The sequence below is a fragment of the Pinus tabuliformis genome, chromosome X, assembly GCF_031772625.1.
Source record: "Pinus tabuliformis cultivar Carrire ecotype Pingquan chromosome X, CPIR1, whole genome shotgun sequence".
NCBI lineage: Eukaryota > Viridiplantae > Streptophyta > Pinopsida > Pinales > Pinaceae > Pinus > Pinus tabuliformis.
This window is the reverse complement of record NC_142308.1, coordinates 1,138,333,979-1,138,351,009: the sequence shown is the minus strand read 5'-3', so window position 1 is coordinate 1,138,351,009 and position 17,031 is coordinate 1,138,333,979. Positions and strand designations below refer to the sequence as shown.

The 17,031-nt window shown below is 36.1% G+C and overlaps 1 pseudogene; it reads left to right on the top strand.

Moving 5' to 3' along the window:
• The first annotated feature begins 12,216 nt into the window (after positions 1-12,216).
• Positions 12,217-14,266, top strand: LOC149143854 (uncharacterized; annotated as a pseudogene).
• The last annotated feature ends 2,765 nt before the right edge of the window (positions 14,267-17,031 follow it).

Below are 17,031 nucleotides of genomic sequence, written 5' to 3'. Positions count from 1 at the left end.
AGCTTCTCGGGGGTCAGCTATGCTTCTTTCCTGCCCAGACCAGCTTCCTTCCCTGCTCGCATCAGTTGCTACCTTTCTCATGCTTCTCTCTGCTGCCCTTCGTTTGGTTTTTCCAAGGATGGGTGGCCGGTCCCTCTGCTTTCGCCTGCCTGCTTTATACCTTGAGCTGCCGTCTGAATCCTTACTCCTATTCAAGCTATTGCAGAGGGCAATTACAGATTTCCTTCCTGCACACCTCTTCCCGTATCCAATTACCTTATCTCGCCGCCCGTCTCTGTTCTTCTGCACCTCCTCCCTCTACCGCATGCATTCTCCATGATCGCCCACTCCTCCTTTGCTTAATCCTGCGCCAGCTAACCTGTGTCCCATCGTTGTAGCACCGCCTCTCTCACCACCTCTGCCTTTCATTGCTCCATCTCCACTGCTTCTTGGAATTATGTCCTGCCTGCAGTCCGTCCTGTCAACCTGAGTTATTATCCTTGTGCAAGGTGGCTTATCATACCTCCTTCCTGTCATTACAATGATCTCCCTCGTCGCCGCCATTTTCACCCCGATTGGGGACCATTGGTGATCCTTTTTATAAAGCTGTGATTTCATTATTATCCTGAGTGATAATTGAGTTGAGAGTCTCCCATTGAGGTTTGTTCATTGCTGTTGGCCAAATGCTGTCTACCTTCCCCTCCTGCGTGTTGCATCCCCAGTTTGCGAGGAAGTCTGCTGCTTTGTTTCCTTCTCTCCTAACATGGTTAATGATTTTATACTCAATATGTCTACCAAGTCTTGAATTATCCCTGCTGTCCTCCAGCTCTTTTCTACCTGTTCCCAATTCTTCCCATTATTAAGATTCTTGAGCATTTCAACTACTATCTGCGAGTCACCTTCAATTTCCAGGTTTGTGTATCCGTTTCTTATTGCTATTCTGATGCCCTGGTAGGCTGCCATCAATTCTGCTTCATTGTTGGTCATTATGCCTCCCCAGTCAGCATACACCCATCTAGTGCGACCTTCATTATCTCTGAAGATACCTCTGAATCCTGCTGGCCCTGGGTTTCCTTTGGAAGCCCCGTCAAAATTTAATTTAATGAAGTTTTCACCAGGATAATTGAACTATGCTAGACTCTAGACCTATAATCGTTGGTTTCTTTTCTTTTGGGGATACACCATGTTGTAATCCATATTTAGGTTGGCTAAGATTCGAACCTCATCTGGAGTCGATTTCCAGTCTTCTTCCTCCCAAGTCTCTGCTAGAACAGTCTCCCTTATTAATTTTTGCGTTCTTCTCCAGATCATTTCTGGTGGATTGTCTTTGTCCTGAAAGATTCTTTGATTTCTCTCTTTCCATATAAGCCATATGAAAAATCCCATCGCTAAACTCCAGGCTCTCCTTACTACCGGGCATGAAAATTGGCCCTTTCCCCATTGAAAGATGGTCTGTTTAATATCAAGGGGGTCCCTGTTTGATTTTCCAAAGAGGTTCCTGACTTCATCCCATTGATGCTGGGCAAAGGGGCATGAGTTCAGAAGGTGTTCCTGTGTTTCAATTTCTTGTTTGCATAGGCTACATCTGGGGGGTCCCTGGAATCCTCACTTCTGTATCTGGTCCCACGTCAGGATTCTTCCTTTTCCTACTAACCATGCAAACATAGTTACCTTCGGCCACCACTTGTTCCTCCATATTTGCTTCCAATCTAGAACTTCCTCTTCTTGTTCCTATTGGGTGATTAGATAATGGGCTTCTTTGACTGTGAAGGTCCCCCTTATTCCCCATCTAAGTATATCTGGTCCCGTTCTAATTTTGATTCTTCTTGATTCCATCTCTTTTACTAGTATCTCTTTCTGCTCTTGGTCTATATTTCTGTCCCATTCTTCTAGCTTCCTCCAAGTTCGCCAGGTCTCATCTAGCTCTGCTTCTTTCCAATATTCCTTGACGTACTTAATCCCCCCATTACAGCCTTCTGTTATGTACTCTGCAGGGATTGTATTCCTACCGTTCTTTCCCTTTGCTACCATGCCTCCTCCCAAAATTTAGCTATACTTCCGTTCCTAATTTCCCAGAAGGCATATTTGCCTATGATATCTCTGTTCTGGCTGGCCAGGTCCCATATTGCGGATCCCTTTGGGACTTCCTCCAATCTGAGAATACCTTCTGTAGTTGTGGGCATATTATATTTTTGGGTCCATATCCTTTTCCATAAATCATTACCACCCCTCATCCACCTCCACCACAGCATCGCCCCTAGAACTTGGTTCAAGATGCCTAGGTCCCTGAGACCTAGTCCCCCTTCTTCTTTTTGTTCTGACAGACTGTTCCAAGACACAAGGGCCCATTTCCTTTGTTGTTTAGGCCCTCCCCAAATAAATTTTCTGAAAATTTCCTTAATTTTTGTGCATACTCCTTTGGGGGCCGCCATCACCGAAAGAGGATATATTGGAATCGCCTGGAGAATTGATTTTAGGAGCACCAGTCTTCCTGCTATGTTCAGCGATCAAAAGGACCAATTTGCAAGTCTATTCTTGAGTTTTTCCATTGTTTGCTGCCAGTTTGCTATTCTTAGAGGGTTTAAGGCCAATTGATTCCCCAGGTATTTTGTTGGTAATTCTCCAGAGCGGAAGCCCAATGTTCTGGTCAAGTGGGCTTTGATCGGTTCTGGGGTGTTAAAGAGAAATGTACAGGATTTGTCTTTGTTGATTTCCATACCTGAAGCTTCCATAAAAAGGTCCAAAATCCTCTTTACCCTCTTCACTTCTCTTAGTGAGACCTCACAAAAGAGCATGATGTCGTCAACGAACTGCTGATGAGTAATAGGTAAGTTGTTCCCCCATAGCCTCAGTCCCTTGATTTTTCTTTCCCTCATATCTTTCTTGAAGTATCTTCCTAGACCTTCCGCTGCTATAATGAACAAGAAAGGGGATAAGGGATCACCCTGTCTCAGCCCTCTTGTGGCGTTAAAGGTCAAAGTTGGCGTCCCATTCAGAAGGATAGAGAAATTGGGCATTGATATCATGTTATAGATCCAGTCAATCCATCTATTACTAAAACCAAATGCCATAAGAATTGCTTTAAGGTACTTCTAGTTTAGGCGATCATAAGCTTTTGACAGGTCCAATTTTATCATCATTCCCCTCTCCTTTTTTTGTTTTAGAGAATGGATCACTTCCTGAGATACCACCAAACCATCTAGGATTTGTCTCCCTTCCACAAACCCAGTTTGTTCCGGGGAGATTATACTAGAAAGAATTGGTTTCAATCTCTTAGCCATCACCGTAGCAATTATTTTATAAATTACATTACAAAGGGCTATGGGACGGAAACCTTGGGCATTTTCTGAGTTAGCAGATTTAGGAATAAGAGTCAAAAGAGTAGAGTTAAGACCCAGCCATACCTTCTGGTGTTTGCGAGATTCCTCTACCACCTCCAGAATGTCTTGTCCAAGAAAATGCCAGCTTGCTTGGTAAAATTCCGCTGTAAATCCATCAGGTCCTGGGGCTTTGTTTTTTTTCATTCCTTTCACTATGTCCTCCACTTCTTCCATTGTTGCTGCCCTCATCAGGGCTATGTTTTGGTCCCTTGTTATTATTTTTAGGATCTCATTGCAGATCCTTTCTATAGCCTCTTCTCTGTCAACTTGGGGTTCGGTTAGAATGTCTTTGTAATACCCAACTAGGACCTGTTCAATTCCCTCATGCTGTGTTATTCTTTGCCCTTCGTCATTTTTAATAGAGAAAATTCTGTTCCTTTGTCTGTGTTGGATCATGGCTTGGTGGAAGAACTTTGTGTTCTTTTCTCCTTCTCGAAGCCAGTTTATCCGGGACTTTTGTTTCCATAATATTTCTTCCTGTTTCCTCCGTTCCTCTATTTGGCTAATCAATATCCCCTCTTCTCTGCTTCTTTCCTCATTTCGGCCTTCTGCTATAATTTTTTGTTGCATCTCTTCCATTTTTTGCTCTAATCACTGCTTTTCCATGCATATGTTCCCAAACTCCTCTTTATTCTATTTTTTGACTTTCCATATGAGTTCTTTGAGCTTTAACTAAAAGGTTTGCATCTTGCTTCGTCCTCTTTGTTGGCTCTGAGTCCACCATTCCTCCACTTTCGGCATGAACTACTGATTCCTAAGCCAGAAGGCTTCAAACCTAAAGGGCCGTTTGTTGGGGCTCTTATTGATGTTTATCTCCAATCTGACGGGCCAGTGATATGAGCCCATGGAAGGAAGGATCATTGATTCTACAAATACATCCCTATTTAGAAATCTGTTCCGATATTAAGAATCTATCCAGTCTCGATGTTATTTGGTTTCTGCCTCCTCTTCTATTATTCCATGTATGGATCCCATTTATCGTTGGAATATCAACCAGTCTTTGCTCCGTTATCATTTCACCGAAAGCCTCCATGTCTTGGTCTAGTCTTTTTTATCCTCCTCTCTTTTCTCCTATGGCTTTAATCATGTTGAAGTCCCCCCCAACAATCCACAGAATCTCTGGAACGATCCTTCGGATTGCTCTCATGTTTTGAAGGAAATTTTTGCGGTCCCTTGATAGGTGTGGGCCATAGACTCCTGTGATGAGTATCCACTCAGAAGATCCTATCATTCTAAAAGTTCCTGAGAGGATTCGGGGAAGGCTTGCCCAATCTTTGAATTGCACTTCTTCAAGGTTCCAAAGGACTGCCAACCCTCCTACCGTGCCTGCTGCATCCTGACCCATTACCTCATAATGAATATTGTGTTTTCTCATTATTTCTTCTAACTTTTGGGAACTAATCTTGGTTTCTTGAATTATCATTATACTGGGTTTGTCTTTCTTCAACCTGTCCTTTAGATACCTCTGTTTTCCTTTACTATTAAGACATCTGATGTTCCAACTTATGACTATCATTTTAAAATTTTGGAAAGTTGTTGAAATACCTCTGAAAGAGGTATAACTCTACCTCAATTTACCAGCGTCTCCCCTACCACTTGAATGGTTTCGCTCATTGGCCGTCTCCCTCTTTTCCTGCCTCCTTTGCCAGTACTGCCCATTCCCATGCTCTGGGCTCCTTGCGCTCCTATTTGTTCCAGTTGACTTGCCAGAAGGGTTCCTTTCTTTTCCTTGTATTTCTGGAACATCTCTTTATACAATTGCTTTTGGTCTTCAGGTATGAACCTCTCATCCAGGTTCTTCCATTCCTGTAGCAGTCTTTTCATTATTCGCTCCTCATCACTTCCACTGTCCTTTTGTAAGTCAATCTCCATCTGAGATTGCTCAACGGGCATGTCCATATTTTCCTCTGTTCCTTCTTGTTCCATTTTTCTCTGGTTTAAGTCTGTATCCTTTGCTTCTTTAGCTAATTCCATAGGTTCTTCTTCGCTTTCTTCTTTTTCCATCTCACCTTCTTCTTCCTGAAGGACTTTGAACTTATTTTGACATTCTACTGGCGTTGTTTTGACATGTTGTTGCATTCTTGACGTCCCTTTCTCTGGTCTTCTTTTTATGGGGATTTCCTGAAAACCCTCCTCCGCTCCTTTAGTAGCTTCTGTCCCCCTCTTCTCTTCTTCTTTTTTCTTTGATGTTTCATATGCAGCATTTAATGGGCATTGTTTGAAGAGATGGCCATGTTCATGGCATCTTCTGCAATGGAAGGGGATGTGTTCATAATCCATCGGTTGCTGCTAGACTTCGTCATGGTATTCTAACTCTATGTACTCCGGTAGAGTTTCTCATATATTCATGTATACACATATCCTTGCATAGGATGTATACCTCCCTCTTTTTGTGGTCTCTGCTACTTTGACAAATGTTCTGATTGTATTACCTATTCCTTCAAGAATCTCAGGGTCCCAAAACTCTATTGGTAAGCCAAACAGTCTTATCCAGATGGGCGCCGCTAACATTTTTTCTTGGTCTGGATTGTAGCAGTCCTCCCAATGCCTCATGAATAAACCAACGTTATTCATGAAATACGGTCCTCCTTCAAAGGTTTTTTCCTTGTCCTCTAGATTTGAGAATATAACTGTGAAAAAACCCTTTGCCCCCAGCTTCAGATCTATATGCCCTTTCGGTTTCCATCTTTGTTGTATCCACTTCGACAGGTCCTTTTCGGACGGCCAAAACCCTACAAACTTACATATTAAAGCATGGTCTCTCATATAACATCTGTATTCTTCAAGTTTGTTATTCGGGATTACGAACTTGGGTTTTTTCAGAGCTCTGGGGAGACATCTACCCCCTAGTCTTGTTTGCCACCAATTTCCCATTACTGGCGCTTCTCTATTGTTTTCCTTTGGGTCTCTTTATAGTCCGCTTCCACTTGATTCTCCCGCCGTTACGTTTTTGTAGGAGGGGATCTCTCCCCTCCCTGGTTCCCCTGCCATGGCGACTTTCAGTTCCTCCCTATTTTATGAACCTGCCCTCCACTTTTCTATGCCGTCACTGGTCTAGTTGAGCGTAGGAAGCTCGCCCCCCTGCCCTGATCTCAGCTGTCGCTCCTCGTGCAGTCCCACCGCTACTAACCCTAATGTTCCAAAAACCCTCGCCGCCGCATTAGAGCCCGAATCTACAAGCACATTCAACTTTGTTTTGATGGTTATATCTGGAAAAAAAAATCGACAAGGTGCCCAAGATGCTTAAGAATTTCCACCACGTGATCTATCCACTAGGATATTTTGAGGGTGCATCTCAACATGGGTGATGTGGCTGTGGGGCTATGATTTTGATCAATTCTAATTTTCAGATTCAAATTTTCTGGTTCGAAGGAGGGGGCACAAATACTAGAGTAGAGGCTCTTGCTCTATAGGGGTTGTTATATATGGCTAGGAACCACAATATGGATTAAATTTCAATATATGGTGATTCAAAGACCATTATTGAATGGGTTGCTAGAAAAGCAAATATATCTTCTCTGGACTTCAAAAATTGGTTGTTACGAATTGAGAATTTAAAGCAATCCTTTGCAAGTATATCTTGTCTCGTTTTTGTAGGGAGTCAAATGTCATGGTAGATGGGATGTCAAAGAAAGGATTGAACGTTGCTCTAGTCGCTTTTCACTGCAATATTAGATATGATGGAGAGGTGTAGGGGGAAGGTTCAACGCTTATATGCTAATACTTTTATTTTTGCGAGGATGAATGTATTTTTTTTTATTTATTTGTTTAGAATTGATTGTAGAGGATGGACAAATTCTATGGTTTTTGTTGTAAAAGAACTCTTATTTGAACTTTATGTTGCGTATTAGGATAGTATGGTTAAATATACCTGTTGAGGTGATAATTTATATGTTGTTTTTATGAATTGGTGTTTTAGTTTAGATATGAAAAACAACTTCGTATATATATACTAGATTTTTCATATTAATTGAATTTCCTACATTTTTTCTTAAAAAAAAAAAAAAAAAAAACAAAACAAAAAAACTGCTACAACATATCCAAATCTTACAATGGTTTATAAAAACACTCTACAAAATTTTAAATAAAAAATACATCAAACAAACTAAGTGCATCCCCTAACCCTTCCTATTCTTAACCCTTCATATTTTTACATTCTAATTTTATTATTATTTTTTAAATATCTATTTTAATTTATATATTATTTATAAATCAATTTTTGTTTATTAAAGTAAAAAATTTAAATATTTTAAATCTATATAAATTATTCATCTTAACCATTCAAACACTATCTAACCTATATTTTCCTTTGTTAGGCTTTCGTACTCTTTCCATGTTACTTCAATAGAAGGTTATCTGTATGTTGACACACAAACGGATTTCGAAAAAGAAAAGAATACTATTGCAGGTACAAGACAAAAAGAGTAATAATTTTCAGCACTCAGCAGCTTAAAATACACACGTTATTGTGTTACCATAACACTAATAAGGGAATTAGCGTCAAATTGGCCAAAATCACTGAGAATTTATTTATTTAGCTCAAACTGGCGAATATAAAACCTGCAATGGTTCAACCACAAACTAGGAGAATACATAAATATAAACAATAATCCATAAATGGTTCTCCAAATTAAAAACAAAGGGTGAAACCTATTCAAATCATACGTGATTATCTGCCACAAACGGGGAAACCTATTCAAATCAGCATCTGTCCTAAATTATTCTCATCGGGTTCGCCATGTTCGTCACAGTCCACAGGTAATGAAATCATGACCAACTCATGCATGTAATACCATTGTTGCTCACACACAAACATAATTTCTACGGTTATAAAAGCATACTTCATCGGCATATATAATTGAAACTATTTCGACGACTATCATTGGGAAGGAGATGCCCGCCACACTACCGAAAATCCGTTAAACGCAGTGTTGAATATTTAAAAGAGATAAACAACAAAACAAGCACAAAAGATTTTTCATGGAAGTTGACGATGATTATCATATTGAGATAATCTTTGTCATAATGCAATGTTGAAATATGGTTAAGAAAATGATTGATTTTTATATTGATACAATCTTTGTCACAATACGATCTTGGACCATAGTTGACCACTATTGCTTTTATAAAACTTGATCAATCACGATTGAGTATGGTTGGATAATATTAAACCCAAGGGACTAATAGTATAAACCCAAGGTATCTACACCATAAGTTAAATATTATAAATACTAAAATAAACATGGTTGACCATGGTTAATGATTTTCATATTGAGAGAATCCTTTTCACAATGTGACATTGGACCATGGTTGGCCATGCTTGACCATGGTTGAGACAATTATTGATTTTAATATTAAGACACTCTTTTCACGATATGACGTTGGACTATGGTTGACCATGATTAACCATGGTTGACCACCATTGATTTTATAAAACATTGTTGACCCTGGTTGAATAATGTTAAACCCAAGGGACTAATACTATAAACCCAAGGTATATAAACCCTAAGATAAATATTATAAACACTAAAATAAAAATGGTTAACCATGGTTGACTATGGTTGATTTTCATATTGATGCAATCCTTGTCACAATGTGACATTGGACCATGATTGACCATGCTTGACCATGACTGATTTTCAAATCGACAAAATATTTGTCACAATGCGACATTGGACCATGCTTGACCATGGTTGATTCTCATATTGAGACAATATTTGTCACAATGCGACGTTGGACCATGGTTCACCATGATCAATATTATAAACCAAAGGAAATCATAAACCCTATGGATTAATATTAAAAGCCTGAAGTATATAAACCCTAAAATAAAATAAACATGGTTGACCATGGTTGACAATCATTGAAATTATAAACCCAAGGGAATAATAAACCCTAGGGATAAATACTAAAAACCCAAGGGACTATAAACCTAAGTGAATAATATTAAACCCTAGGAATATGAACCCTTAGATTAATAAACCCAAGGGATAAAAATTATAAACCCAAGATATATAAACCATAAAATAAATATTATAAACCCTAAAATAACATGGTCGAATTCCATATTAAGACAATCATTGTCACAATTTGATGTTTGACCATGGTTGACCATCCTTGATCATGATGGAATAAACCCAATGAGACAAACCCAAGGGAATAATATTAAACCCAAAGAATAAATATTATAAACCCAAGGTATATAAACCCTAAGATAAATATTATAAACCATAAAATAAAAATGGTTAACCATAGTTAACCACAATTGATTTTCATATTGACATAATCTTTGTCACAATGTGACATTGAACTATGGTTGACCATGATTGATTTTTGTATTGAGACAAAATTTATCACAATGTGACATTGGACAATGGTTGACCATGGTCAATTTTCATATTGAGACAGTATTTGTCATAATGCGACATTGGATCATGGTTGACCATGGATGACCATGTTTGTCACAATGTGATGTTGGACTAAGAGACAATCTTTGTCACAATGTGAACATGGTTGACCATGATTTACGATGGTTGATTTTCATATTGGGACAATCTTTATCACAATGCGACGTTGAAACATCGTTGACCATGGTTTATTTTCATATTGAGATAATATTTAGCACAATGTGACATTGAACCATCATTGACCATGATTGTAAACCTAAGGGATTTATATTAAACCTTAGGATTAATATTATAAACACTATGAATAATGTTATAAACCCTATGAATAATATTATACCCTAGGAATATAAACCCTTAGATTAATAAATCCAAGGGATTGACATTATAAAATGAACGAAATAATAAACCCAAGAGATTATTCTAAAACCCTAAGGTATTATAAACCAAAAGAAATAATATATAAACTCAATGGATTAATATTATAAACACAAGGTATATAAACCTTAAGATAGATATTATAAACCCTAAAAAACATGGTTGATCATGGTTCATTTTCATATTGAGACAATCTTTGTCCCAAACCGACATTAGACCATGGTTGATCATGATTTATTTTTATATGGAGACAATCTTTGCCACATTGTGATGTTGGATTATGGTTGATTTTCATATTGAGAAAATATTTGTCGTAATGTGACATTGGACTATGATTGACCATGATTATAAGCCCAAGGGATTTATATTAAACCCAAAGATTTATATTATAACCCTATGAATAATATTACACCCTAGGATAAATATTATAAACATTAGACCCTGGGATAAATATTAAACCCTATGATAATTATTAAACCCTAGGATAAATACTATAAACCTTAAAATAAACATGGTTGACCATGGCTCACCATAGTTGATTTTGATATTGACACAATCTATAAAATCTAAACTTAATTAACATATTTATTAATATTAACTTTAAAATTTATTTTTAACTTTAATAAATTTATTAATATTAAACTTACGATTAAAATTAATATAATATATGATTGATGAATGAGTAAAAGTGTCTAGTTCAGGTATTGTTCATTGATAAATTTTCATGAACTTTTTTGATCCGGCGGATTGTTAATAACTTTCGAGTTACGACAAATCTTAAATAATTTATTATGTGATAGCCTTCACGTACATACTGATTTTCCTTGTAGTAGCAACAAAAGTGGATTGTTTTGGAGAATCACCCTAAATCATCCCACCGCATCGACGTTATTAGACTAAATATGTAGGTGGTACATTCGAGCGAACTTTGTGAATGGAATTTATGGACTCGGTAATTAATTGAAATAATTTATGTTCAAGGCTTAGTCTTATTTTTCTCTAAAGTGATCATGGTTTTGTCATTTCATAGTTGGTGTTTTACAACTTTTAAATATTTATCAAATATTCCATTAACATATTTTTTTCCATGGTTTTGTCATTTCATAGTTGGTGTTTTACAACTTTTAAATATTTATCAAATATTCCATTAACATATTTTTTTCACAGACATTATTGAGTATCATATACATTATTTAAATTACAAATAAATGGATACATATCACTTGTATTTTAATATATATTTTAAAATTTAATCACTATATAATAACATATGACATGACATTGTTAGTAATGACATTATTGAGTATCATATACATTTTTGACTCATTTTCAATGTGGAATTTATTTTAGGTTTTAATTTGATTATAAATTTTTATTATAGTTTTTTTTTTAAATTTATGTAAATTAATAATATTAAATATAAATTATATTAATTTCAAAAATTATATTAATTTTATATTTTTAATTTATCTTCCCATAAAATACATATAATTTAATTCTTCTACTTGCCTTAAAATTGAAATGGTAAAGGTATGTTTTTGGTTTATATATTAGTAAATCCTAATGTTCACATTTTCTATCTTCACCTTTAAAATAATGTTTTTGTTAATATATTTTTTTATATTAATATTTTTGAAAATTATATTATTATTATTTAAGTTTTTTATAATTCAAATTATTTAAAAATAATTTGATTATTAATTATTAATTTATGTTTTTATAAAATAGATATGATTGGAATCTTACACTGATAGGCTTTTTTAAATAGTAATGGCTAACGAGTCTGCCATAGGGCATTAAATGCCTGCTTAGCTGCATACTCCTTAACCCAATAACACACCGCGGCTATTTTTTATTTATCAACTCAACGCGTGTGTGTGTTATCGACGTAAAGAGTATGCAGTTAAACCGACATTCAATGCCCTATGGCAAGCTCGTTAGCCATTGCCCAGCCTTTTTTTAATCAGTTCGACCGTCTACACTTTTAATGTGTCCGTTTAACATCTGTGCACGGATTTTTAGGGCCAACCTTCTGCTCTCCACTGACATCTGTGCGCATTTTCGGGATATTCGTCATGGTCTTCATCATTCGGTTGGTCTTCATCTTTCGGTTACTGGCGGAACTCATCATGGTCTTCATTTACGGGCGGAATGGTGGGCGTTTCTGTTATGGGCAGCAACAACGGATGGATGCCTTCCACACGATGCCTTCCTCTCAATGCAGAGATCGTAAACTTCCCTTCTCTCTTTTATAAACCCTAACACGGAAGCCTAATTTGGTGCATTCGAGCAGTTGGCAGGAGCCTTATTCTAGCAGGTAGCGACACCAAGAATCGGAAAGCTTCTCTCATTATTTTCTATGGCCTGTACCTAGCCGTGGCGCTTCTGTTCCTGCTAGAGAAGGTCTACTGGCAATGGAAGATCAATGTATGAAAGTTGTTGTTACAGGTGAACACAGAATATGGCTTCAGTGATTCAGAGCTCCGCACCGTTCGACGATTTTTCTATGACACATATTCGCGGTGGGTGAATGGAGGCGTTTTCAATGGTTTGAAGATGGATAAGTGATCGACAGTTGACAAGGGCTCGAGTTCTGTCGGCGCTTGTGAATAAAGATGAGTTTGTCGATGACACTTTGAGGGCGATCATAAGCATGCGAGATGTGGTGGAGAGACTAATCGAGATGCTGAATTGGAAGAACCATCAGGAGCAGGGGATTCGAAGAGCGGCTGCAGAGATCATCTCCAAATTGGTTAAGAAATACAGGAATCGCGTTCGGGTCACGGCCATCGCTGGGTCCATGGAATCTATAGCGTCTTTGCTTTACGATAACAAACAGATTGAAATCCATTCGAGACAGTATGGGGATGCATACAATTACACGGTTTTAAGTATGTTGGGACTGCGGAACTGAAAAGATTGGCCATCGAGCACGAAAACTGTGCTAATCATAGGACTCACAAAACAAAATCCTAATGCGCCCGAATCCCAGATCAAGACGGCAGAGCTCGCTCTGGATCTCATGAGAATGCTGGCAAGCAGTACAGGCTCGATAGAAAAGGCCTTAAGGAGAGGCATCTCGGAGATAGTCTTCGCCATAAGTAATCTAAGAGACGTTCTTCATTACAGAGAAGTAATGACGCATGGTCTGCAAATCCTGGCCATCGACACATTGACGAGTCTGGCTCTCGAAGAAGAGGGTCGAGAGAGCATCGGCGGCACTGGCGATGTTTTGCGTTGTCTCTTCTCTGCGTTTCACATGGAGAGGATTAATATTAATATTAATATTACAAGAGGACCGGGCGACGATGAAACGAGGGAGCTCGTGAGGAAGGCAGGAGAAGCCCTGGCTCTGCTTTCACTGGAGAATAAACAAAACTGCAGAAGAATGATGAGCCTTAAGCTGCGGAAAAATCGCCCGAATTTGATCGCGAGCCTCATCTCTGTGCTGGACGACCCAATTCAGGGTTTTCATGCTGCGAGAATTCTTCGGAATCTGTGCTCATATTCAGAGGCAGATTACGTTGAATTGAGGAAAATCACTGCAACGGCAGCGAAGGTAGAAGAATGTATTCAATTAATAGCATTTCTTTTTGAAATTACAACTCTGCACTGGGGCTCGATCTCACAACAGTTTTATCCGATGGATTAATTTATTGTGATATTTTTTTGTCAGGTCTTGAAGTTTGTGATGGAGAAACGAGGTGAGCATCAGGAAGCAACAATAGGACTTGCTGCTCAGATCTTCAAGTTCATAACCAAATCGGATTTCGATCGTCTGTTCGAAGAATCCGGCGGTATAACAAGGAGATCGCTGATTTTGGAACTTGTAAGGGTTCTCGGGAGGCACCCGCATCCGTCAAAGGAGTTTTTGAGTATTAGAAGATTTAGCATCGAGCTTCTGATCGGTGTCATGGAGATGGACAGGGTTGCAATATTAAGCAGTTTAAGCATGGAAATGAGATCGGAATTGGAGGAGGCTCTGGAGGCGGTGATGGAGACGACGTCGGAGTTGGAGAGTTACAGTACATTCTCCGGCAGTGTGGGATTGAGTAGGCATCGTCTACCTATTTCATCCCTCGTAGAGTCTGCCATGGACTTGCTTCGTGATTAATCGCTCTGTCATGATTAGATGGAAAAAGCAGATGTGGCCAACGGCCCAATCATGGGAGAAAATATCCATAAAAGACAAAATATTTGGGAGAAAATATCTGGGAAAAAAAAAATATTTGGGAGAAAATATCTGTAAAAAACAAAATATTTACTGAGATATACTTCCGAAAGCTGGCCATGACAACATGTAAAAAAAAATTCTACATAAAATTTGAAAAAAAAAAAATTATATGGTTAAAAATTTGAATTTTGTTAACTTTTAATAGATTTCAAGTTAAGAAATTTGTGATGATTTTGATAAAATATTTTAATGATAAAATATTTTTATTTTCACTTAATTTATATATATACAGAGTTACATTTTATTATACTCACAATAGTACGTAGTCCTGAGATAACATCGCTAAGGATTAAAATAGTATTTAGTGATTTTCATCCATTACAGTAATTTATTCCAAATGTATTATATAAACTAATTTATTATTTTTAAAATATTTGTAAACGATTTTTATTTTCTAAAATATTTGTTAATAATTTTTATTAAAATTTTAACAAATATTAAAATAATATATATATATATATATATATATATATATAATATTTTATTTGTCAAATTAAAAATAGGAATAATATAATAAATAATTTGTAAAATATTTAGGATTATAATTAAAATGTTTTGATATATATATATATATATATAAACTTAATTAAAATCTAAACAAACATTTTAAATACAATATAGCTAATATAAGATGATTTATAATTAACAATTTACTTTCTCTTTCCACTCTATGATCACGACTTCAAAATGTACACAATATTTTAAATAAATGTATACAATATTTTAAATAATGAATGTAGTTTTGATTATAAATTTTAACTATTGCCATTGCTTGCAACTGAAGGTACTTCAAAATGTACACAATATTTTAAATAATGAATGTAGTTTTGATTATAAATTTTAACTATTGCAACTGCTTGCAACCGAAGGTACTGAATCTGTTATTTGTTACAAGCTCATTTGTTTAATTGCATTTTTGTCATGGGTGACATACTCTTGCAACTGAAGGCCCCTCTCTTTGAGCAGGCTCATTTGTTTAATTGAATTTTTGTCACGAGTGACTTACTCTTGCAACTGAAGGTACTGAATGTGTTACAGTCTCACCTCTCTCTTTGAGCAGACTCGTTTTTTTAATTGCATTTTTTGTCACAGGTGAACATAAAGACTGAAGAGCTCAACAAATTTATGTCTAGCACTAACTCTGGAGATGAAGAATTTCCTCTCTTTGAGTAGACTCATTTTTTTAATTGCATTTTTGTCACGAGTGAACATAAAGATTGAAGAGCTCAACGAATTTGTGTCTAGCACTAACTCTGGAGATGAAGAATTTCTAGGTTATTGAACCTTGCAAGGCTAGATTTTTCACTTGTCTCAGATTGAGCTTCTTGAGAAAGAGAAATTTGTTGTTATTGGTGCTCTGATATTCAATAATGATTTCTGGTGGAAAAGGTTTGTTACGATTTTACCAATCTTGTTTAATTTTGTGGATTGGTTGGATATTCCTTTTGCAGACTATTCAAGGGTTTAGTTTTCAACTTTATGCCTTTGTTCATCCAAAGCTTAATCTTCATTACAAAATTTCATTATTTTGTATTTTAATTTGGATTATATATAAAATTAAAATAGGCTGTAAATAAATTTTAATTAATTTAAAATAAAAATATTAATTAATAATATAATTTACACTGTAGATGTTATGTGGTTTCCAGCATTTGTTATTCTCTATTTTTAGTATTTTGTTAGAAATATATCAAATTAGCGTTTTTAGTTATATATATATATAACTAAAATATCATCTTTTACAATATATATATAAAATTTAAATTTACAAATATGATATATGGCATACATATCTACAAATGTGATTTTCATACCATTTTTCCAATTTTTATACAATTTTTCCAATTTAAAAAACTTATCAGCCTCCTTTTGCACCTTTTGGGAAAATTGCTAGTTTTATTTGTTTTAAAGTTTTATGTCTATAGATTACGTTACCTAGTAGGTAAAAGCCATGCTCCTTATCCACATCATTAGGCATATGATTGTGATATTTTTCTTAAATTAGATTATCTAGAGTCCCCCATACCCTAGTGACTCATAATGAAACCTAGTTTAGACCAGTGAAATGAAAGTAAGTCGTAGTTATGATGGAGAGGCTATGTTCTACCGATCTTCGTACCTGATAATACCCACCAAATGTTTAATTGACAAATCAATTAAAGGTAGCACCTGGACAAGAAACAAAGGTGTGTAAGTTAACCAAATATCTCTATGGTGTAAAACAGACTCCAAGAGCTTGGTACATAAAAATTAATGAGCCTTTTTCATAGCACGTCTGAAAGAGAAACCCTTATTATCCTAACCTCTACTACAAAGAAGGGGGAAAGGATATATGTATTTGTATATGTACGTTTTTGGTTTATTTGTATGTGTAAAACACAATGTTCATATTTTCTATCTTCACCATTTAAAATAATGATTTTGTCAATATATTTTTTCTATATTAATATGTTTGAAAATTATATTGTTATTTAAGTTTTTTATTATTCAAATTATTTAGAGATATTTTGATTATTAATTTTTTTTCTCATATTTAATATTCATAAAGTTAAAATATAAAGATATATAAAAAAAAATATTTATTTTTTATTTATATTAGATTTATTAAGAGTTGAGCAGGTTCAAATCTTTTAAGGTGTAAACTTCTTTTACAGTG